General features: G+C 43.8%; 1 long non-coding RNA gene and 1 other non-coding gene across 2 annotated transcripts; one reads left to right on the top strand and one right to left on the bottom strand.

The window, feature by feature from the left end:
• Nucleotides 1-349: 349 nt before the first annotated feature.
• Nucleotides 350-2,082, bottom strand: LOC123612427 (uncharacterized). The gene is made up of 2 exons (XR_006719663.2): nt 1,111-2,082; nt 350-514 (listed from the first exon to the last, which is right to left on the bottom strand). It is a non-coding gene; the product is annotated as an uncharacterized LOC123612427 (long non-coding RNA).
• Nucleotides 2,083-17,322: 15,240 nt separating this feature from the next.
• Nucleotides 17,323-17,426, top strand: LOC123612505 (U6 spliceosomal RNA). The gene has a single exon (XR_006719768.1). It is a non-coding gene; the product is annotated as a U6 spliceosomal RNA (small nuclear RNA).
• The last annotated feature ends 7,806 nt before the right edge of the window (nt 17,427-25,232 follow it).

The following is a 25,232-nucleotide window of genomic DNA, read 5'->3' on the forward strand; positions in this document are numbered from 1 at the left end:
GGTTCCCAGGGTTAGGACATGGACCTGTCTGTTGGTGAGCCACCATCGAACCCCCTCCAGGAGGTAAGGAAAGGGAGGAGTTGCTATGAGCCCATTTCTCTGCAGAGCGTGAAATGCTTCTGTTACGTGCGCATCATTCTAAGACGGTCCAAGGGAGACCTCTCCCCTTGGCACTCGCCATCCGGCCATGCCGAGGGTGACCTCCTTGTACCTGTGATGCTTTGAGGCCTGAGTGCCACCCCTCGGCCCCGACAGGGTCGCAGGGAGATGAAACCCCAGAGGCAGCACATGGCAGATGGGTCTGCAGACCCCCTGTTTTAGTCACCATAACAAAATAGCATGGACTGGGTGGCTTAAAGAACAGAAATGTATTTTCTCCAGTTCTGGGGGTTGAAAGTCCAAGATCAAGGTGCCGAGAGGGCTGGTTTCTTCGCTTGCAGCTGGTCACCTTCTCTCCTAGTTCTCACGTGGCCTTTCCTCTGTGTGCAGACACACCTGGTGTCTCTTCCTCTGCCTGTAAGGACAGTAATCCTATCAGATCAGGGCCCCACCCATATGACCTCATTTAACCTTTGTTACCTCCGTAAAGGCCCTGTCTCCAGAAACAGTCAGACACTGGGGGTTAGGGCTCCAGTATATGAATTTGAGGGGGCTCAATTCAGTCTGTACCACCCCTTTGATTAGCTTCACCAATGGAACCAAGATTTTGACAGATCTGGCCTACTGGATGCTGGGTTTCTAAAGTCACATGTGATTTTTCCCTGTTCTGTTAATCAACACTGCACATCAGAGCTTCCTCCATCTGTAGACATTTCATTAAAAACTTCATGTGTCTCTGCTTAATGATGCTCCCAGTAACAGCCCCACATTGAACACTGAAAGCAGCGCAGGGACTGTGCTGGGCTTTTCCGCTCAGTCCTCACTTCCCTGTCCCCCTGTCAGCAGGGACCATCACTTGTTCCGTTTGGTTGATGAGGAGCTTGAGGCTCAGAGAGGGGAGACCTCTCAGCTCGGAATCGTCAGGGAGGCGCCACGAAGCCACATCTGTCTGACCCCAGAGACTGTTTCTCCCCACTTCCCTCCTGCCGACCCCCCTCCACCATCTCTTACCTTAGCTGGTTCAGAGAAGAACCTTGAACACCCATCTCGGGCACAGCCTCCCTTCCTTTTACTCCAGAAGAAGGCCTGCTTTTCCCAACCCTGCAACTTCTTCATCTCTCTGGAAGGTTACAGGCCTGGCCCGATACCCTGTTGTCTTTAGTCATCCAAAAGCCAGCTCCGCGGGGACAGCCGCCGGCATGCGCAGCCTTCTTACTGCCTGCGATTATGTCCAGTGTTTGGGGGAAAAATCTTCCCCACTCGTAGCAACGGTCTCCAGGCTGAGCTGAGCTAAGCTGAGGGCTTCCAAGTAGAGGGGTCATTTGGAGAATGACCAGCATCTTCATGGATGGAGGTGACCGCCAGCCAGCCGGCTGTGAAGGGTGGGTGTGTCTCTTTGTAGCCAAGAGGGGTTGACCTCAGGGATGCTCACTCTTCCCAGTGTGTGGGGCGTTCCCGTCACAGCCCCCGGAAGTCGAGGCATTTGGCCTTCACGAAGAGCGGCTTGTTTCCAGAGCGAAAGTGAAGAGAGCTGGCAGGCAGCAGCCTCTTGCACATGATTTTCCCCGGGAGCGTCTCTCTCCAGGATGATAGAGTGCTCTCTGGTTCACTTTTGTTTTCATTTGCATCCTTGATTTTCAATCATTTCGACTCCATTCCGTTGAACTGTTGAGGCCGTCTCTCTTTTGGCCATACTGAGGGGTTGGTCTGCGTTTGGTCCAAATTATGGGACTGCCGACAGACGGCACTGACAGTGCTGCAGCAGGCAGGGCAGGACGAGGTGCTGGGACGAGCTCTCTTCTGGGGTCGGAGAGCCAGGCGGCTCGGTGCTGCTTCCTGAGGGCCCTGAGCCCGGTCGCACAGGAGGGTGGTTGAATCTCTCAGACGTGGTTGCCTCAAGCAGAAAGCAGAGTTCATATCTCATACTCCTTTGTTCTCCCCAGGGCTAAGTACGGCAATCTGGGAAGCACAGAAGGAACCTTTCCCCCCTTTTCCCTCTGAGAGGGAGGGATGAGAAGATTCTTCAAATGAGTTGGATGTGAAATAGCAGAATAGAATGTTGGTAACCATCCATCCTTTTGCCAGTGGAATATTGCATCTAAGTATTCTTTCTATTAAACCCATGGTAAAACATCTCAGGGGCCAAATGCTGGCTATAGAAAGATGGTCTGCATTCTTGAAAAAAAGAAAAACCACCCTGGACTTCTTGGCAAGTTCGAACAAGGTATTTTCCCATTTAATGCTGGTGATAATGGATGTCCCATTTAATGCTGGTGATAATGGATGAGATAGAGTGGGGATCATTCCAGAGAGGAAAAGAGGCTCGGGGAGAAGGGGCAGGTCCAGGGTCTCACTGTGATTGGCTGCATCTGTGAGGTGGGGCTGGCTGAGCTCAGTGTCTAGGACAGGGGCCTCCCAGGAGTGCCCAGGGCACCAGGAGGTGGGGCTGAGCAGAGGTGGCTGAGAAGAAATCCTGAGCCCCAGGTCAGGAGGGGAGAAGGGGCAGGGATCAGGACCTGGGTCTTCAGTCTGGGGCCAAGCTGACCAGAACAGCTTTGCAAACTGGGTGGATGTGGGGTGCGTTGGGGTGAGAGTTTCAGGACGGCAGTGAGAGCTATGTGAGCGGGTCAGCCGTCTGCTCCTGCCAGCCGTGGGTAGGGGTGGGAGTTGGGGCCCGGCAGATGGAAGGTTCTGGGCCTGAGAGGCACCAAGGCAGCATGTGGATTGACATCTGTGCACCAGGTCTGAATAACACTGGACTCAGGGCTGTATGAATGCAGAGTCCCGTGGGAACAGCACTATTTTTGGCCCAAACCGGGACAAAGGGCCATGATGAAACACCATCATGGAAGACCCTCCCTTGTCTTGATCATGGTTGCAGCTCTTCCCTCCCACGGGGCCGCCCCTCTGCCTGCACCCTCCCCCCACCCGCGCTGGCCATGCTCCCAGGACCCAACATCATGCCCTCACTTTCTTCGCCCTCTTTGGATCGCTCTCCTGCCCCCTCTCCCTTGCTTGCTTCCATCCGTGTACGTGTAAGATACTAAACTATGCAGAAGGGCATGTAGTGAGGAGTAGAAATCTTCCTTTCCTCTTCAGTGCTCTTCTTGAGGGGGAACCCCTGTTCAAAGTTGGGAAGCCTCAGGCATTCTCTCTCTCTCTGTGAACATATGTGTGTGTGTGTGTTTTCATTAAACAATCCATCATGAACAACCCATGAACTGCCCTGCCAGTCATGTGATCAGCCTTCCGCTCTTGGTGTACCTTAATTTCTCGGTGTACCGACATGCCTTAATTTATAGACCATCTCCTTATTGCTGCTTAGGAAGCCATCTCCGATCCTTAACTGTCTCAGTTGACACCCAGAGACCACTGTTTAAGGGTCCTGTTTTGCCCTGTCCCCACCTGGGGAGGTCCTGGGGGACAGTACCCTGCATGTGGAATTGCTGGCCAGCCTCACTTGCCCCCTGCAGGTGTCAGTGTTGGCCGGGACCAAGTGGCATCTCGTTTCTATCTGACCTGTCCCCTACTTGGGAGTCAGTGTGGGAGAGGCACATCCATGTGTTAACAAATTGTTAGTTTCTATTCTTTTAGCTGCAAGTAACAGATATCAACTCAATCTACTTTTAATTAAAAAAAAAAACAACAAGTTCATACTGTATATAGCACAAGGAACTATATTCAATGTCTTACAGTAACTTATGGTTAAAAAGAATATGAAAACAAATATACGTATGTTACTATATGACTGAAGTGTTGTGCTGTACACCAGAAATTGACACAACATTGTAAACTGACTATACTTCAATAAAAATATGTATACAAGAACAAAAAAATTAAAAATAAAATTGTGAAGTGAAAAAAATAAAAAAATTTAAAAAAAGCATTTCTTAGGATGTAGAGCAGGAAGACAGCTAAACTTTTTTTTAAACTTTTTTTTATTGAGTTATAATCATTTTACAATGTGTCAAATTCCAGTGTAGAGCACAATTTTTCAGTTATACATGAACATATATATATACATATTCATTGTCACATTTTTTTCTCTGTGAGTTACCATAAGATCTTGTATGTATTTCCCTATGCTGTACAGTATAATCTTGTTTATCTATTCTACATTTTGAAATCCCAGTCTGTCCCTTCCCACCCCCCACCCAGGAATACAGCTAAACTTGATGAGGTTAGGTCACTCAGATTCTCACTTCATCTCTCATCTCCATGAAATAAAGAAGAGGCATTATTTCACGTGCCTGCATGTGCCTATGTTCTCTGTTCCCCATGTCATGAGACAAACACATGGTTACCAGCCACATGATCAAGGTCTCACTCCTTTTTGCTCTGTCTCTCATCACTCTATTTCACCACGACCCAATTCCAGATTCTAAGAGGAGGAACTCCGATCAGCCCTGCATGAATTGGATGTGCTTTCCCCACTGCCAAAAAAAACCCCAAAAAACAAAACCCATCTGTGGTCAGAGCACAGAGATGCCTCATTCTCCACGGGCAAGAGCGTCCCCACTCTAGGTCTGGGGAGACCAGAGGAGGCTGTTTTGGGTGGACAGACATTCCACAGATGCTACTTGTACAGAGAGTATCCCCAGTGCAGTACCAGGAGCCCCAGATTTACAGCTGAGAGACTTCAGACCAGGTCTGCTTTGGACTCTCTCTTTGACCTTGGAAATGTCAACAACCCCCAGCCCTCAGTTTCCCCATTTTTTCCAGCTTCGTTGAGGTATAATCAACAAAAATAAAAATCTGTATGCTATATTTAATGTGTACAATGTGATATTTTGATATAAATATATGTTGCAAAACAGTTACCACAATCATGTTGATTGACACGTCCATCACCTCACATAGTTACCATTTTAGGGGGCGGTGCTGAGAACATATAGGATCTACTCTCTTAGCAAATTCCAAACACAATACAGTATTATTAACTATAGTCACCATGCTGGACGTTAGATCTCTAGAGCTTATTCATCTTGCGTAACTGAAAGTTTGCTCCCCTTGGCTGAACATGTCCTCATTTCCCTCCTACCCCCAGCATCTAGCTACCACCGTTTGACACTCTGCTTCTTTGGGTTTGTGTCTTTTTCAGATTCCACTTACAAGCGAAGTCATGTGCTATTTGTTGTGTCAGGCTTATTTCCACTAAGCATAATGTCCCTCAGGCTTATCAAGGTTGTCCCAGATGGCAGAATCTCCTTTTTTAAGGGTGAACAATATTCCATTGTATATATATTATATACATATATATATATGCACCACATTTTCTTTATCCATTCATCCATTGACAAACACCTAGTTTGATTCTATATCTTGGTTATCATGAATAAGCATTATCCCCCATTTTTAAACATTGAATTAACAATGGCTGTGCTTGCTCCTTGCAGGGCTATTGTGAGAAATCGAAGATTATTTAAAGTGAAAGTGTTTTTTGCTCCATAGTTCCATACTTCCATCATTGCTGTGATTATTTCGTCAGCCGTTTTCTGCCCCTCCTCTCCCTCTTTCTTCTTCCAAAGATACAACTTGTTTCCTCATCATTGTAAAAAATGTACATACTCACTGTAGAAAAAAAGAAAAAGGGAGAGCCAGAGCCACAAAGAGACAATAAAACACCCTGAATCCCACCGTTAACACTATGTCATAAACTGGTTGTGACCTCAATTCTTCTTTCCTCTTTTCCTTTTTTTTTTTCCTACTTTCACTTTTTAAAAACACATATAGAATCGTTCAGCAGAGTTCTTGGTTCCATGTGTTTCCTCCTTTGGGGAGTGAGGGGGAGTGACATTTGGTGTGGGGCCACGGGGGGCGCCACGTTCCGGAGGGGAAGGCAGGAGAAGCGTGAGGCAAGACGCGGGACGTTCCCGCTGCCCCCCCCCCCCCGCCCCGCGTTGTGGGCTTCCCTTTCTCCCTGGTTCCAGGTCGCCTTGAGGGGCTGAGGGGCCAACTGCTGGGGATGGGGTGGGGTGAAAAGCGGCCCCAACGAGGGCTGCAACCCCCCTGCAGCCCCCGGGAACCTCGCAGCAGCCATCCGCTCAACCTCCCTCATCTGCCCCCCTCCCACCTCCAGACTCTGCCACCTCTTTAGTGCTTTAAACCTTTAACTCACTTAAATGTGCGTACGTTCAACTGTAGGGACATGCACTGGCGGGGAGACCCAGTAGGAGGCTGGACCTGGGCAACACAGCCCCCTGCTCCTGACTGTTCCGAGGTGCCTGACCTGTCAGAGGCCACAGACCCGGCCCGGTGGAGCGTTATTTGGCTGCTGGGGGAAGAGGGGGTGGGATCTGAGGGGAGGCCAGTTATTGGGGAGGGGTTGTGCTTTCCAGGAAGGTGGGTGGAGATTCAGGCCACAAGCCTCGGAGAGACACACAGGGTGAGCACAATATATCTGTAGGTTAAAACTTGGGCTCCTGGGTTAGCTGGCTGTGTTCAGACTATGGTTCTGAGATCATGGGAAAATGATTTACTCTCCAAACCTCAGTTTCCTCATCTGTGAAATGGGGATGTCAAGGGTGTGGTCAGGGGGAGTAAGGCCTGTGTTGTAGTGTTTGCCAGTTTCCATGGTATCAACATTCTCATCATGGATGATTTCAAGTCACCAACATGAAGTTGAGGAAGGCAGAGTTGGGAAGCGATGCATTTCCACACCCTGTAGTATATTATTTCTAACACACTGTTACAATACATGTCAACAGCCTCAAGTCATAGTCAACAACTTACTTGAAAGCACAGGGAACCACATTCAATTTCCTATAATAAGCTATAATGGTAAAGAATATGAAAATACATGTATATATATGTATGTATCTGTATAGCTGAATTGCTTTGCTGTACACCTGAAACTAACATTGTTAATCAACTACATGTCAATAAAAAAAAAAAGAAGAAAAATTTTAATTCAAAGCACACAAGCCAGATGAGAGTGAAGCAGGCAGTGAGTGAGGATGGGAACCTTGTAAAAATAAAAAACATAGTAAAGTAATTAGGAAGTGATGGGTTCTGAGTATGTGTTACCTTTGCTTTTCATATAATTTAATTAATTGTAAGTTCATTTAGTTTAATTTTTAGTAACAACTGTGTTTAAGAAACAGCTCACAACATTTCCAAATTAACAATTTGCTCTCGAGAGCCCGTAGCAGCTGGCTCTGGGCACAGTCACGATGTGTCGTCCCGGAGATGAAATGCAGTAAGCAGAGAACTCAGCGTTGTGCTTGCCTGTCTCCAGCATCTCAAACTTTGGCGTATGGAGCTTCACCCGCAGGGCTGACAAAGGACACGGAGGCTCAAGCGGGCTGCGGTCAGGTGGGACCTGGGCCTTCATAGTTTCACCAGATTCCTAGGTGATTTTGATATGACCTAAGTTTGAAAACCACCGGCCAATGCTGTTAGGATATGATGTGCCCAAGAAATATTAGGTTGAACTGTACCAAATTGTCAATATCCTAGTGCTTTTGACCTGTTCAATTGGCAATTTCACATGATTCAGGGAAGTAATACTTCCCTGTTCCTGATTGGAACCAATTAAGAAGCTGTAGAAATAAAGTAGGTGGGACATTAACAGACAGATGAAGCTGACGCTGGGGACACGGCCTCCACTTGTGGGCTGGTGGCTTTCTGTGACTGCACCTCAAGGGGAAGCACTTCCCGTGTGGTCTCAGGGACGCGGTGGACAACCACAGGCCCTGCACGTGGGGCTGAGCCAGAGGAGCAGAGCAGGTGGGCCCCAGGGAACCCAAACTCACCAGTCAGCCAGGGCGCATAAGCCAAAAAGTTTCAACAACTGATATGGCACGTGAAACAGACCCTCTCCTGCATTCTTCCGACATGTTGTGCACCCTTGCCTCTCAAGGCGTGGTCCGTGAGTCAGCAGCATCAGCCTCGCCTGGGAGCTTGTGAGAAATGCACTCCCACCTGAGACCCACAGAGTCAGATGCTAGACCCCCAGGGACGCTCAGGTACGTTCAAGTTCTCTCCCGGAGGAAGCAGACCACTCACCGGGAAATGAACAAGGACTCCTGGAAGGTGAGGTAGGTGAGCTCCCCAAGGGTGGGGCCTGATCTGTTTAGTTTTTGTTGATGTTATTAACAGCTTTATTGAGGTATAGTTTACATATTATCAAATACACCCATTTTAAGTATATAATTCAGTGATTTTTAGTATATCTACAGAGCTGTGCCACCAGCACCACAATCTAATTTTAGAACATTTCCATGACCCCCAAAAGAATTCTTGTGCCAGTTCACAGTCATGCCCCATTCCCACTCCCAGCCTTAACCAAACACTAAACTACTTTCTATTTCTTTAGATTTACCTTTTTTGGACATTTCATTTAGATAGAATCATACAATATATGTTCTTCTGGTTTTTTTCTGCATCTTTATTGAGGTGCAATTGACATATAACACTGTAAAAGTTTAAGGTGAACAATGTGTTGATTTTATGCATTTATATATGGCAAAATGATTACCTCCTAGGGTTAGCCAACACCTCCATCCTGACACTTAATTACCCTTTTGGTTTTATGGTGGGAATATTTGGGATCTACCCTCCCAGCAATTTCGAAGTATGTAATATAGTGTTGTTGGGGAGGGTATAGCTCAGTGGTAGAGCATGTGGTTAGCATACATGAGGTCCTGGGTTCAATCCCCGGGACCTCTATATAAATACAGTGTTGTTAACTACAGTTACCAGGCCGTATATTACATCCCCAGAATTTATTCTTCTTAGAACTGGAAGTTTGTGTCTTTAACCAACATGTCCCCATTTTTCCCACCACCTCCGCTGCCCCAAGGAATTGGTCTGGTTTGTTCACTGCTTTATCCTCAGCACAAAAGCAGTTTGGATGGAATCTAGAGGGCTTGTGTATTTTGGTGGGAAAGGTAGGGGCAGGATTTGGACTCAGGGAAGGGATTAGCATCCCTGCTGGACTGCTTGCCAACTGTGGAAACTTGTACCAGACACGTAATGTCTCTGGGGCTCAGTATTCCTGTCTGCAAAATGGGATTAGCAACAACTCCTTTGACGGGCTGCTGTAAGAAGAAAGTGAGACAGTTGTGCAGCTGAGAGCACTCAGACCAGGGACTGGATGTCAATTACGTGCAGTATATTCTCTAAAAGCTCTGTGCCCGAGGGGGTGTGCGTGTGAGACCGTGTAAGTTTCTCTGTTGTGTATGTCTGTGCATGGGGTGGGGAGTTAGGGGAGGGCTGAAGGAGAGGGGGGCAGGCCAGAAGGTAGAAATCCACCAGATTAGGGTTTGGGGAGCCCCTAATTTAAACTCACATCTCTAGGGTGACCTTTGAGTCCAGCTGCCTCTTCGGGGATTATACCCCAAGATGTTTTTCATATCTTTGAGTTTCTTTCCCCTTCTGGTTTTCGTCTTCTCTCCTGGACTGCAGCAGTCCTGCCCCCGCCGCTGTTGCCGGCCTGTGCACAGGGTCGTGGTTGTTCCAGTGCCCAGATCTCAGTGACAGAGTTTTTCCCTCTGTTTTTCCAGCAGTCACACCTGATTAATCTAAATCAATTTGCAAATGTCTTTATTTACACAGAAAATCCTTTGGATAAACAAAAAGTCGGAGATATGGTACACACTGGAACAACAACAAAAAACCCCCTAGCTCCTTAAAAAAGTTTCCTGACATGCAGACACCCAGGCCATCCCAGAACAGTTTCAGTCTGGCCAAGTGGAATCTGTGTGCTCGGCCTGCTGGGAGCACAGAAATAGTCTTTCCCAAGTCCCTCCTACTTCAGACTGTCAAGCTCAGGATAAATAATCAGAATCCGGCCTGTGTGAGCCCCTCCGCAGGTCAGAACCCTAGGGGATGGTGATGTGCGTTAGTGTCTTGGGGTCCCTGTAACAAAGTGCCACAAACTGGGTGACTTAAAACAACAGAAATGTATTCTCTCATAGCTCTGGAGGCTGGAAGTCCAAAATCAAGGTGTCAGCCTGGCCGTGCTCTTTCCAGCGGCTCTAAGGAGGGGGGCGGTCCTTCTTTGCCTCTTTCGGCTGCCGGTGGTCGCCGGCAATCCTCAGCGCTCCTTGGCTTGGAGCCTCGTCCCTCCAGCCTCTGCCTCTGTTGTCATGTGGCTTCCACTCCTGGCTGTGTCTCTCTTTGGGTCTCTTCTCCTTTTCTTTTCTTTTTTTCTTTTTTAAACACCTTTATTGTGGTAAGGTTCCTGTACAGTAATCATATTTCAGATGTACCCTTTGATGAATTTTGATAGATGTGTACACCAATGAAACCACCACCACAATCAAGATAGCTAACATTTCCATCCCTCCCCAAATGGTGCAATTTTCGAATTCCCAATTTATCCCTTCTCCTTTTCTTATAGGAACACCAGTCACACTGGAGTGGGGATGTTTCCTGTTACAGTATGACTTCATCTTCATCAGTTACGTCTGCAAAGACTCTATTTCCAAAAAGGGCACATTCTGAGCTAGGTTAGGACTTCAACATGTCCAACTGGGGGACACAATTCAACCCCTAGCAGAAAGAGGTTTGGGGCAGGGACATCTGGTTTTACATCCCAGCCATGCCTTTGGTCCCCGAGACTTGATTCCTGGCTCTGGACAGTGATGGTAACAAACTGTGCAGGATGGACCTGGGATCAAGTGAGATGATGTGAACTGGTTGGCCTAGACCCCATCCTCCATGTCCGCTCCCTGCAAGCCAAGTTGGGATTGGGGAAATATTTGTCTTCTAAGCTTCCAATGAGAAAACTCTCCCGTCTCTGGAAGAGTTTCTGTGGCAAATGAAATGCACGCTGACATTTTCAGAACACACAGTGCCAGGTGGATTGGATGGTAAGGAGAGTCCATCCTTAAGTACCATCCTAAGCTGACAACTGCCCATCTTTGTGCTGGTTGTTGCCCGGGTGACACGGGAGCTCACAGGATTTGGTCTGCTTTAGGAGTGGTTTTGTGCACATAGAGCTTTTACTAAAAAAAAAATAAATTTTTGTTTTAAATGCAAGATGTGAGATTCCTCATCATTCAAATCTGGAAGCCAGTCTTACCTCTGCGCTTCCTCTGAGCCTTGGTTACCTCCCGTAGAGCACTGGGGTGGCACTGAAACTCTGTCTCCCTGTAAACTGTTGAGTCCTGAGAGCAGGGTGACGGTGCTATTTATTTCTCTACCCAGAATGTCCCAGTTATTTATTGCTGCACAACGAACCATGCCGAAACTTTGTGGTTTAAAATAACATGTAATTACCTCTCAGGGTTCCGAGGAGGCTCAGCCGGGCGGTTTTCGCCGGCGCTCACACACAGTTGCGATGGGAGGGAGCCTGGGGTTGGAATCGCCTGAAGGTCGCCCACTCCATGTCTGCCTGGGAAGGCGCAAACACATGGGCTGGGCGGCCGGGGCACCTCGGGCACGTCCATCTCCATGTGGACTCACTACATGGTTTTCTCCAGCGCGGTGACTCACGGCTCCAAAAGCCCATGCCTGAAAGAGACACAGCCAGGCAGAGGCCATAATGCCTTTTCTGAATGAACCTCCAAAGCCAAGCTCGGTCACTTCCAGGAGAGTCACACAGGCCAGCCTGTAGTCAAGGGGAGGGCAATCGGACCTGCCTTTTAATGGGAAGAGCATCAAAGAATTTGCCAGCATGTTTTAAAAGCCTTCATGAACAGAATAGGGGTTGCTGTCTTGCTTTTTAATTTAAAAAGGTGACAAGAATGCTTCTCAAGCAGATGCCTATTGGTAAGTATAAATTAATTAAACTATTGTCAAAATTCTGGAGATGCTGATCCATGTTAGCATGCTAGATTTTTTTTTAATTGAAGTATAGTCAGTTTACGATGTTGTGGCAATTTCTGGTGTACAGCACAATGCTGCAGTCACACATATACATATATTTGTTATCATATTCGTTTTCATTATAGGTTACTACAAGATATTAAATATAGTTCCCTGTATTAAACATTGTTTTTATCTATTTTATATATAGTAGTTAGTATCTGCAAATCTCAAACTTCTAGTTTATCCCTTCCCACCCCATTTCCCCTCTGGTAACCATAAGTTTGTTTTCTATGTCTGTGAGTCTGCTTCTGTTTTGTAAATAAGTTCATGTCTTTTTTTTCTCTTTTTTAGATTCCACATGTGAGTGATATCATATGGTATTTGTCTTTCTCTTTCTGGCTTATTTCACTTAGAATGAGAATCTCCAGGTCTATCTATGCTGCTGCAAATAACATTATTTTATTCTTTTTTATGGCTGAGCAGTATTCCATGGTGTAAATATACCACAACTTCTTTATCCAGTCATCTGTCAGTGGACATTTAGATTGTTTCCGTGTCTTGACTCTTGTAAATAGTGCTACTGTGAACATTAGCATGTAAGTATCTTTTTAAATTAGAGTTCCCTCTATATATATGCCCAGGAATGGGGTTGCTGGTTCATAGGCTAACTCTATTTTTAGTTTTTTAAGGAATCTCTATACTGTTTTCCATCACGGCTGCACCAAACTACATTCCCACCAACAGTGTAGGAGGGTTCCCTTTTCTCCACAGCCTCTCCAGCATTTATCGTTTGTGGACTTTTGAATGATGGCCATTCTGACTGGTGTGAGGTGGTACCTCATTGTAGTTTTGATTTGCATTTCTCTGATAATTAGTGTTATTGAGCATTTTCTCATGTGCCTGTTGGCCATTTGTATGTCTTCACTGGAGAATTGCTTGTTTAGGTCTTCTGCCCATTTTTGGATTGGGCTATTTGTTTGTTTTGTTATTGTTGTCATTTGTATGAGCTGTTTTTGTATTCTGGAGATTAAGCCCTGTCAGTTGCATCATTTGCAAATATTTTCTCCCATTCCATAGGTTGTCTTTTCATTGTTACAAACGCCTGCCCCTTTGACCCAGAATCCCACACCTGGGAATCTTTATAATAATAATGTAAGGATATATGTTCAATGTTAACTACATTGTGGATAATTCACAGTAATGGATAATTCTTAAGGGTCATTAAAAATAGTGAGTTAGTACACTGTCTGGGGATCTAGAGCAATCTGCCCAAGGTCTTAAAAGAGAAACTGAAGCCCATGTGTATGCTTTAACCCATTTTCCCTAAAGCAATGACAAAAATATTTTGTATATGTATATATACATGTATGTATGGTCTTACCATGTGTTTAGAAATAATTTTGCATGCATAGGGAAACATGGAAAAGGTAAATAATAGGTTGCTAAAACTGGTTAAGTAGGGTGGGGTGAAGAAGCGGACAGGGAGCCACATAAAGAGAAAAAGGCAGATACAAGACTGAGCCAAACTCAGATCTAAACACTGTTTGATGAAGATGATCTCTCTTAAACCATCAGTCAGGGTTATGTATGTGTGTTTATGTGTAATCTGTCTCTATGAATCCTCTTTGCCTCGGTGCGTATTTAACCTGTTGTTAACGTAGTCGCTCTGTCCTTTTTAGGCTTACTTTTTGCAGGGCAAATTATTTTCCATCCATTTACTTTCAGTCTGTCTTTACAATTAAAGTGCATCACTTTTAGACAATATATACTTGGGTCTGTTTTATCCATTCCGACCATTCTACCTTTTAATGGGAGTATTTAGACCATTGTTACTTTTTAACTGTTTCTTAAGAATAATTTTGATGGGGAGGGTAATAGCTCAGTGGTGGAGTGTGTGCTTAGCATGCGCAAGGTCCTGGGTTCAATCCCCATTTCCATTAAAAAAAAAAGGTAAAAAAAATAATTTAAAATTTATAGAGAAGGTACAAAGAAAGCGATGGACTGAATGTGTCTACCCAAATTCATATGTTGGGATCCTAACCCTCAGTGCAATGGTATTTGGAGGTGGGGATTTTGAGAGGTGAGTAAGTCATGAGGGTGGAGCCCTCATGAAGGAGATTAGTGCCCTTACGGAAGAGGAGGAAACACAGGCTCCCTCTCTTTCTCTCTACCGTGTGAGGATACAAGAAAATGACCATCTGCAGTGGATGGGTATAGCTCAGTGGTAGAGTGCATGCTTAGCATGCATGAGGTCCTGGGTTCAGTTGCCAGCACCTCCTCTAAAAATAAATAAACCTAATTGCTTCCCCTCCCAACCCAAAATAAAATAATTAAATAATACAACAATAAATAAATAAAATACTTATAAAAAAGAGAAAATGACCATCTGCAAAGCAAGAAGAGAACTCTTACCAGAACCCAACCATGCTGGCACCCTGATCTTGGACTTCCAGCTTCCAGAATGGTGAGAAGTTAATTTCTGTTGTTTAAAAGCCACCCAGTGTATGATATTCTTTTATAGCAGAACAGACTAAGACGCCAGTATAGAGAGTTCCAGTTCCTCACATTGTTAACACCTTCTACTATACCTCACCATGCTACATTTGTCATAAGGAAGAAACCAACACTGGCACATCACTGTGAACTACAGTCTATTTAGATTTCATCAGTTTTTCCATCAATATCCTCTTTCCAATCCAGGGTACCACACTGCATTTAGTCATAATGCCCTCTTAGTTGCCTTTGGTCTGCGACAGTTTCTCAGTCTTTCCTTGTTTTTCATGACCTTGATTGACAGTCTTGAGGAGTTCTGGCCACATATCCTGTAGAATATTTTCCAACTTGGGCATGTCTGATGTTTTTCTCATGCTCAGACTGGGGTTATGGAGTTTTGGAAAGATGACCATGGAAGTGAAGTACCCTTCCCCTCACATCATATCGGGGGGTTCATGATATCAACATGACTCATCATTGGTGATGCTGACCTTCATCACTTGGGTAAGGTAGTGTTTGCCAGGTTTCTTTACTGTAAATGTATTATTTTTCCCTTTTCATACCCTGCTCTTTGGAAGCCAGTCACTAAATCTAGCCCACTCGCAAGGAAATTAACTTCTACCTCCTAGAGGGTGAGTATCTACGTACATTATTTGAAATTCTTTTGTAAAGAAGATTTGATTCTTCTTCCTATTTATTCAGTTATTTATGTATATTATATAAGTATGGACTCATGTATATTTATTTTATACTTTGGGTTATAATTCAATACTATGTTATTTATTTGGTTGTTCAGATTGTTCCAGCTTTGGTCACTGGGAGCTCTTTCAGGTTTGTTCCTGTGTCCCTTTGGCTTGTCCCTGCTCTAGAGTTTTATAATCAGATCTATCCTGAACTTTTCAACTTTTCAGATATATGAGCCAATAAGTTTCCCCTCCTCACTTTTATTGCTTAAGCTAATTTGAGCTTAAGCATCTGTCAGTTGGAAGCAAAAAGAGACCTGATATAATTTATACTATATCTGATATATAACATGTAATATATACCAGATTAAGATATAACAGGACTGTTAAAATTATTATTGAAGATTATTAAGCAGATAGTAAAGTAAATAGAAAAATGATCATACCCAAAATTTAGGCCAATATATTTACTGGTCTTAAAAAGATAATTTAACTTTGAGCTTCCTGGCAGCCGAAGCAAAAGTAGAAACAGGATGAATTATGTAACATTTGTCTGATTAAAAGAAAGATCCTAACCTCTTAAGAGAAATGAAGTTATCTTTGATCCAAATGTCACAAATATCTTCTCATGAGGATCCTTACTCATGAGAATATTAAGCAGCATAAGGATTTTTCTAAAGATGCCATAACATTCTAATATAAAAGAAAAAGACCTTATTATATCAGTGCAATTTAGTAAAGGCATTTCTATAAGAACTTAAGTTCTTGTTTTCTAGGAACCAGCTTATGTTCTAACCTGATGTAGACCGAGAGCTTAGGAAACTGGAGGTATGGATCAATGGTCTGTCTTGGACTACTTTTCCAGGTACCCTTGGATATTTGAAGGATAGTAGCCAAACTATTTCTTTAAAAATAATATGCACCCTTAACACACACATATCACTGAAAGGTTCGTAATCTATAGGTCAGGATTCCAACTCTAGTATTTGGAGATTTAACATTGCAATTTCCACTGATGCTTATGAATTCTGTGTCTCTTTCCTCTACATAACAGCTCAAAAAATCCCTTCTAACTTTTCTGAAGCATTTAATGGGATGCTTCCTGGAGAAGGTGCTTCCAACACGCTAAGGATAATAGGTTTAAATGCAAAGGGAAGTGAGCCCAAGGAAAATCCCCTCCCAGATACTTATTTTTAATCCTATTGCTTTTCCCTTTCCTTGTAACTTCAAATTTGCTGCACCATGGCATTTGCAGGCTAAAAGTCACTACCGAACACCCCATCCCTGGCCCCTCTAGATCTCCATCAGAGCTCCAAACCCACACTTCATCTGCATTAAAGAGCCCACCTGACAGTGGGCTGGCCCACCTCCTGGCTTGGATGCCAACTCCAGAAAGGTTTACCTTCCAGCAGCTAAGTGAGTTAATTCACTCATCAAGGGTTTGGCTGCTTCTTGCCTCCCAGTGGTATTTTCCTGCCACTGGCCAGCTCTCTCTTTTGTCATCCAGTTTCTGTAGCGCTGTAGTATTTAAAGTTGGATAGACTGACCTAAGTGAAGGACTTGAGTCACGTTGCTCTAGTAGAACACGTGAATTCCAGCCCCAGGGAGGATGGTGGCTGGGAAGGACCCCAGACAGCACCCTGAACCCAGGCCATGGAGGAACAATTTGTTTGAAATGCTCAGAGGCCTGATCTAAGTCAGTGTGGCCAAAACACGGACCAGCCTTAGGCTGCACATCAGTCAGCCTAACACCTGTACGATGGTTTACTTGATATATCTTCGAATCATTTTGTGTCTGAAAACTTAAATGCATTTATTTAAATAAGAGGCGTCCTGGTCTGATCAGCCAGGGCTGCAGGCCCTCCCAGCTCTATGGAGCCACGAAGGCTGGAAGGCCTTCTTGGGGCTAAACAAGGATGCAGCTACTAGCTCCAGGGCCTGTCGGAGCCTGAAGGGGATCCAAAGGGGAGAAAGGGGGAAAGGTCAGGCCAGCTGGGCTTAGGCAATGGCCCTGTCACTCCACCGGGGACATGTCACGCTTTCCTCCCACATTCAGCCTTGCACGGCTTCCCTGGACTTAGGGACCAGCATGGGTGGCCCATCATTATACAGCAGGTGAACCTGTAGCAGGGGAGGGTGGGCAGTGCCAGTGGCCAGCCCCTGGGAAAGATGGGGGCATCACCTGCTACATTCGAGTTGGCAACCGTATTTCCCTGATTCCGCTTTCTGCAAGTCCACTAGAATTGCCCAAACATGGGGTGAGGCAGGATGAGGGCTAATCAGAACCACAGCTGCCTCGTACTCGCATGTACTGAAACAGGAACGACACAGAGAAGATTAGGGTGGCCCCTGGGCAAGGATGACACACAAATTCGAGAAGTGTTCCATATGAAAAACAAACAAAATAGCTGCCTCCACCTGAAAGGCTGCTTTGGGAAGTTTACCGCCGCCTAGGCTGTCCGTGAGTGTCTTTGCAGGAGAACAGCCAACTTCATCAACAGCCCTGGGAGTTTGTAGATGGGCTGTGAAATCTCCGGGGGCTCAGATGCCACTAAGATCCCATCAGAGCCAAACTGAGTGTGTCCCCAGAGGGATTCGCATCCTCCATTTATTCCTGAACTGTTTGTTAACAGCAGAGAACAAGTTGGAGATGGGATAGTTCTGAATTCAGAAACATTCCTTTGTCCCAGAAGTGATCTTGCAGCCAAGAATGTGACAGCATTTGAAACCAAGCATTTGAACTGGGCTTACGGTGCACGCCGAAAGCCCTTGGTCATGATCCCGGCATCTTCCAGCCCCTGGATCCGGGGGAGGCTGTGTTCCAAGTATCAGTCCCCTCAAAGCAGCCCCTTCAGTATTTGCTCGTGAAAGTGGGAGACAGGGCTGAACTCACAGAAGCCTTGCAAAGAAAGATACTGTTAGCTTTTCAACTTTAACAGGTGACACCATTATTTTGTACTTTAAAAGGAGACTTTGTAAAAATGGACGAAGGTTGGAAAGACAGGGGTGCATGGACCCATTTCTGCGGTTCTGAGGAGTAAAAATGCCGAAATGAAGATGCATGCTTCTTTTTAAGGAAATTTCCCCTGGCCCCTTTATTCAGTTGAAGCTCTGTACCGGCAAAAAGGCTGGATGGCTTTCATGACAGTGAGGGGCACGGACACCTGTGATAATGTGCAGTCATGTGGACCAGGTACAACTCCAGGAAGGGCTCCAGTTCATGGGGGTGGGGTGGGGAGGGTGCTGAAGTTCTCACCTTATACTGGGTGGGGGGCACAGAAGTGTGGAGGGCTAGAAGCGACCACCTCAGGATCATTTGTGACATTTTCAGCTCAGGATATGGTACGATTTTCACTGTCTATACGTCTGTGATTTTTTGGGACTGCATAGACCAAGTATAAACCATTGTTTTCACTAACCTTATAATAATGCAATACATCTTTTGTGACTGAATGTTTGGGTCCTACCTGCCCCTTATGGCGGGGATTTCAGGTGTTTTGTAACAAAAAACACTGTGAATGGAGGGCTGATTCAATGTAAGGTTCTGGAAGCCCAAATCCTGAAATACACATTTAAAGAAGCACATTCAGAAATTCCTAGGAAGGGAAGTGAAAGGGGTTCCTTACGTCACTGCAGTCAATGGAAAACCAGCGTGGATTCCCATGCGGAGGTGGAAACAAACATACGGATGGACATGTCCCATGAAAACTCTGCCGCGTTGCTCAATTCTAGCTCAGTCTTTCATCTGGGGAGGGTTCTCCGCCCCAGGACCGTGTTCTCTTTGTTAACGAGGATCATCTTTCTTCTAGGAGATGAAGTACTGTAAGGGGTTGAACAGAAGGGATCTCTGGCGCTGTCATTCAAGGCTGTTTAGTGATCTCTTCCATGTACCACCTCTTCGGAGGACACTGGATGCTGGAAAGAGGCCAGACTCTGTCCACACATCATGCTGAGCTTCTGCCCCAGCTTGGCCCTTCTTAGCCACGTGGCTCCAGGCAAGTTCCCTGCTCTCTCAGTTTTTCCATCTCTAGAGGCTGTGATGCTGGTTCCTCCCTTTGAGACCTGTTCAAAGAGATCCCCGTGGGCACAGCGGAATGTGCCTGTCATAGCAGCCTACTAGCACATAGTAGGTGCTTACTGGGTGTCTTCAGTTATGAAAAGATCAGGAAGCCCACAGCTGGAGAGACTCCAGTCTGAGTTGCAACTAGTGCACAAAACACAGCACTTCTCCTTTTCTTTTCTTTTTTTTTTAATTAAAGTAGAGTTGATTTACAATGTTGCGTTTGTTTCAGGTGTAGAGCAAAGTGACTCAGTTATATATTTATATGTATATATGTATATATTCCTTTTCAGATTCTTTTCCATTATAGGTTATTACAAGATACTGAATACAGTTCCCTGTGCTAGATATAGGTCAGCATTTCTCCTTGATGTATTATATATACATTGATATATTATAAAAATCGCAGAAAGGAAAAATTTAAAGTTTGCCCCTAATCTTAGGATTCTGACACAGCCATTTTCAGTCTCCCTTTGACCTATCATTGCCTCTGTAACATTGCTTTTTGCACTTAATGTTATGTGAACATTTTCCCTTATTCAGTCTGTCCCAAACATCACTAAGTGAGGGTGTCACGTTTCTCTGTGTCCTGATGGCTGGGCCTGGAGATTACTTTCAGTTATTCACAGCCTCATCAAATGCTCCAGTTGGGACATCAGCAGCATCCTGACCCTTAGACCTGATTGTTCAACCCATTACTTTGTATAATTCTAGAAATCCTTTGTAAAGCACTTTCCAATGTACTCAGTGAATTCAATACATACTTTCTTTTCATTTTTTTTCCTACAAGATTGGATCTTTAGAAAAATTTCCAGAAGTCAAAAAAGGACAAAGATAATGAACATTTTTAATGGCCCTCCAGACAGCTGACAATTTGCTTTCAGTGCAACAGGTCAGCAAACATATATAGAGTCCACTGTGCGATGGGCTTTCTCACCCGTAGTGACAAGACAGACCTGTCACTTTGTATGTGTATTCGTTTTACAACAACTAGGCCCGCACTAAGTATTATTGTGTGGTTTTTTTTTTCCTGGTTAAATAGTCCCTCTGGTTTGTACCGAAGATCTGTTTTTAATAAGTTTTCCCTTGGATTTGATTAATGGGTTTACATCTTAGCCTGCCACAGGAGCCTCCCAAAGCAGCAACATGTTGCAAATCAATTCTCCTGCCCACGCGTTAGTCTTAGCCCTGTCCTCTGTAGAACAAAAGGGTTGGAATAGATGCCTGTTAACTCATGTGTAGCCACGCTGGCAAGTCATTGTTACTGTGATCCCATTTTTTTCTGATGTGGAAACAGAGGCTCGGTGACATTGGGCAATTTGTCCAAGTTTGCTTCGTGGTCAAATGCTGGCTCTGCCTTAAAAAGTGGGTCTTTCCCCACTCTGCATGGTTTGTACTGAAGGACACTCCGGGGAGGGAGTTTTGTCAATCTAGAAGCCCTGTGGCGATTAACTGGGAAGGGGTCAACTTCATCTCCAGGATGAGCCATAGTGTGATTTTTTATTTTTTATTTTTATTTTTTTTTTAGTTTTTGTGTCTGCATGGCACTCCTGCACCTCCCCTCCAGACTCCCTACTTCCCAAAGCTCTGGTGAAAACGTCAGGGGCCCCGCAGCAGGGATGGATTTGTACTGCTACCTAACACGCCTGTACCCCGCCGCACTTGGAGACCATAGGCGTCCCAGCTCCCCTTCCTTTCAGCCCTGGATCTGCCCACTGTCTTCATGTGCTTTGCAAATCAAAGTACCCTTTCCATTAACTTTACCTTCCATTAACTTTAACAGGTTGGCTACGGATTTTTTTTTTCCAAAAGAGACACGCCTTCTGTTATTTGAAAATGGAGTCAGAGTCCAGGAGAGCTTCTGTTTTAAGTAAAGGCTGTAGCAAATCATCCGTAGGTAGGTTCTCCTCTCGTAATTTATCAAGGAAATTTCCTCTTTGAGTCTCAACTCCCAGTTTCCGGGATGCATAGATTAGGAGAGATGAAAGGGGCCAGAGAGCCCATATATCTTAAGAATTACGAAGTCAAATGTCTACAGGAGCCGGGAGGTGATACAAGTGAGTGAAAACAGGACAATAGGGAGTGGTGGGGACTGAGGGGGAATGGAGAACACATGTCCCGTGGATGGGAGGAGCACTGCTCACTTTCCCAGGTTGTTGCCATGAATGAAATGGGCTCAGTATTGCTAAACCTTTTATTCTTCAAGAGATGCTAAAACTCCAGATTTTTAGGTGAAACATCCCATTTTTATAAGTGAGAAATAGATCTGAATTCTAAGAGAAATAAAAAATGCAGGCCAAACACCAAACAAATCGGCAGACTGACTTTGACGGAAGGCAAGCAGTTTGTAAGCCTTGATCGAGTGGCACTGTGTATTTTACAGATGTAGAAGCTGAGACCCAGAGAGAGGGAATGACCATTATTGCTCACTCGCTGCAAACAGCTTAGGGGTCTTCAGATAGAAGAAGCTGTATCAGCCAAGTGCAGATCTGTAAAGTCACTTAGAAGCAGATTTGGATGCAATCAGGGCCAACTGCAAAAGTTAACTTTAATGGAGCCCTTGCTACCTTCTGGGCCCTATGCTGGGACACATCTCGTATGGTCGTCACAGCTGCTTTCCAGATAAGGAAACAGGTTTACAGACGATGAGTCAGAATAAAGGGTGGGCCAGTGTACGAGAAGGCCTGACTCCAATGCCTGTGTTCCTCCAAGCCCGTGTCAGCTGTCTTCTTATGTAGTGAGTCTCCTGTCCCTGGGTGTACCAAGCAGAGACTGTATTTACAACGATTCTTGTAAAGGGAGGGAAGCAGGACCAAATGCCACTGGAATTTCCTGCAAGGTGGGGTTTCTCAACGTTGGCACTGTTGATATTTGGGGCCGCATAGTTCTTTGTTGTCGGGGCTGATCCTGTGAACTGCAGGATATTTAAGAGTATGCCTGTCCTCTACTCAGGGAGCTTCTTTAGATCCCATGGCACCCCTCTCCTCCCCTAGTTGTGATGACCAAAATTGTCTCTACACATTGTCAAATGTCTCCTGAGGAGCTAGACTGCCCCCACTTGGGAACCACTTCTTGAAAGTTTGAGATTTTCATGAATGTATGATTAAGAGTTTTCTAATTAGGTTTGGGATAGAGGAAGAGATGGGAACTGAGATCTGTGGATTCTCCAGGTGCTTCTCATATCTCATACAGTCCTCACAAGAGCCTGGGAGAAAGACCCATCAACCCATTTCAGTTTAGGATACAGACACTTGGAAAAGTTAAGTGAGTCACCCAGGTCACACGGCCAAGTCATGGAAGATGTGATCTACAACACATCTATGTCATAATGCACTGGGCTTTTTGTCGTTTTAAGAATTTCAATCTGAAACAAACGTGCTAAACATTCAAATCAAGAGATTATAAAGAGATACCAAGAAATACTTGATAAAAACAATAGACAAGAGTAATGACACCAAGATTATATTAATAAGATTAATAGGAGAAACATTGTTCGTAAGGCTGATGATAGAATGATTCAAATAAAACATAGATGATAAAGGAGAAATAGCAACAGACACAATGAGATGTGTAAGAGAAGGAAAGATTATTACAAATATCTGTTACTAATAAATTTGAAAATTTAGATGACATAGACATATATCTTGAAAGAATATAAAATGCTAAGTTTAGGCACAAGAAAAATTTCAAAAGAAAACTTGAATAGACTTAAAAGTATTAAAGATTTTGAAATGTTAAGCAGACTTCCTTTCCAGAATGCTTCAGGCTCAGATTTTTTTTTAATTCTGGTTTTTATGTATTTATTTTTTAACATTTTTTAAATTGAGTTATAGTCATTTTACAATATTGTGTCAAATTCCAGTGTTCAGCACAATTTTTCAGTTATGTATGAACATACATATATTCATCGTCACACTTTTTTTTTGCTGTGAGTGACCACAAGAGCTTGTCAGGCTCAGATGTTTTCATAGGTGAGTTTGAACAAACTTTAAAAAGACTGAGTCATCCAGACCTCTAGAAAGATACTGTGGAAAATATAAGAGTGAAAACTGCTTGGCTAGTTTTATGAAGTCAGGATAATATTGGTTCCAAAACTAGATTAAAAATAATATAAGAAACTAGATTATAGATCAGTTTATGTAATGGATGTACATACAAACACCCTAAATAAAATGTTAGCTAACTGAATCCAAAAGCCTTTAAAATAAATAGTGCATCACAATCAAGTAGAGCTTATCCCAAGAATGCAAGGATGGTTTAATATAAGAGACTGTTTGAAAAAAAAATCAAATCTACTTGAAAAAATTCAAATAGATGCAGAAAAAAATATCATAAAGTGATAAAACTTGTTTATGATTAAACCACTTAGCAATAAAATGAAATTCTTCTTAAGTTGGTAAAAGACGTGTGTCTAAGTTCTATAACCACCTTTATCATAACAAAGCAACTTTATATTTTTTCTTTACAATTTGGAAAAACACAGCAATGCCTCTCCTCTTTAACACAGGAAATCCTGCTAATATTATAAGAAAAGCAAACAAAAATTTTTTAAAAATTGTGCGGAGTACTTTATTTTCTTCAGAAGACATGATCATCTTTATAGAAAAACAGAATCAAAACTAAAAAGAAAGTCCAGCATGGAATACAGATACATAATCAACATTTATAAAACTATAGCATTTCTCTACATCATTAGCAACCAACTAGAAACTATAATAATATATATAAATTATAATGTAAAAATTATGTAATGTATATATAATATAATAAAAATGGAGATACTATTCACAATAGCAGTAAAAACTTGGAATTAGCAAAATAATACATAAAAACTCTATGGAGAAAGTTTAAACATTTGATCCTAAAGAACAAAATGAAGATCTGAAAGTGGAGAGACAGTCATACACTTTAACAGCACTATTTAATGTTATAAAAATGTCAAGTGCCCCAAGTTAAGCTATTGTTTCAACGTAGACCCAATCAAAATTGCAGTTGGATTTTTTGGGGGGAACTCCATAAACTTATTCTAAAAAATTTTTTTTGCAAGAATAAATGTCAATGAATAATTGAGGCAACTCTGAAGAAGAAAAGCAAAGGATGTAGTAATAAAGAGTATGGAGAAAGAACATTCCATTGGGCCAGAACAAAATAAAGAGCTCAGGGACTGACCCACTTGTGCATATGGAAACTCCAGATATGCGTGAGGTGCTCCCACAAGTCAGTTGGGAAAGTGCGAACAGTTTAGTGATTGGAGTTGTGAAACCTCACCCACTAAATGGAGATAAATAAAACCCTTGATGCCCTATCTAATACCACTTACAAAGGCAAGTTCCAGATGGAGCAAGACTTAAATTTGAAAGACAAAGCTAAATAACAATAGAAGATAACACAGGAGTGCATTTTTGTGGGGTACTGCTGCATGTGTGTGTGCGTGCATGTGTGTGTGTGTGTGTGTGTCTCAAAAGCACAGACCATGAGACCAAAAAAATTATGGATTTGATCATAATACAATTAAATATTTCTGTTCAGTAAAGGACAGTTTGGAGCAAGTTCACAGACTGATAACAAAGAAACAGAGATGTTTGCAACATCAAAAATGGATAAGGAACTAGTGTTGAAAACACCCGAGGAATTTTTGCAAAACAGGAAAAAACAAGAACCACAGGGGAAAACTGGGCAAAAGACATGAACAGGCAGTTCATGGAGAGGAAACCCGAAAGATTAAGAAGCCAACGAAGAGATGTTCAAACTCAGCAGCGAACAGAAAAATGCAAATTAAAACCACAAGGAGATACCACTTACACCTATCAGGCTGGCAAAAACAGAAGCATGGAAAACGGGATAATGTGAACTGTTGGCGAAGATGCGGGGATATAGAAAACCTTGTGAATGGCTGGTGGGAACGTATAGATGGGTGCAGTCGTCCTGGGAAGTCACCTGGCTGGCCTTAGTATAACTGTGGTGTATGTGTACACCTCGTGACCCACCAAGTCCTCCTTAGATATTATTTCTTAAAGCAACTCAACACATCTCCGCAAGGTGAGATATACAAGACAGTCATCAGAGGGTTGTCAGGGCATCCAGAGGCTTTCCAGGTGTTTGTTCCTTCCCCCAGGAATGAGGACATAAAATGCAGTGGG

The sequence above is a fragment of the Camelus bactrianus genome, chromosome 6 (assembly GCF_048773025.1).
Source record: "Camelus bactrianus isolate YW-2024 breed Bactrian camel chromosome 6, ASM4877302v1, whole genome shotgun sequence".
In the NCBI taxonomy this organism is placed as follows: domain Eukaryota; kingdom Metazoa; phylum Chordata; class Mammalia; order Artiodactyla; family Camelidae; genus Camelus; species Camelus bactrianus.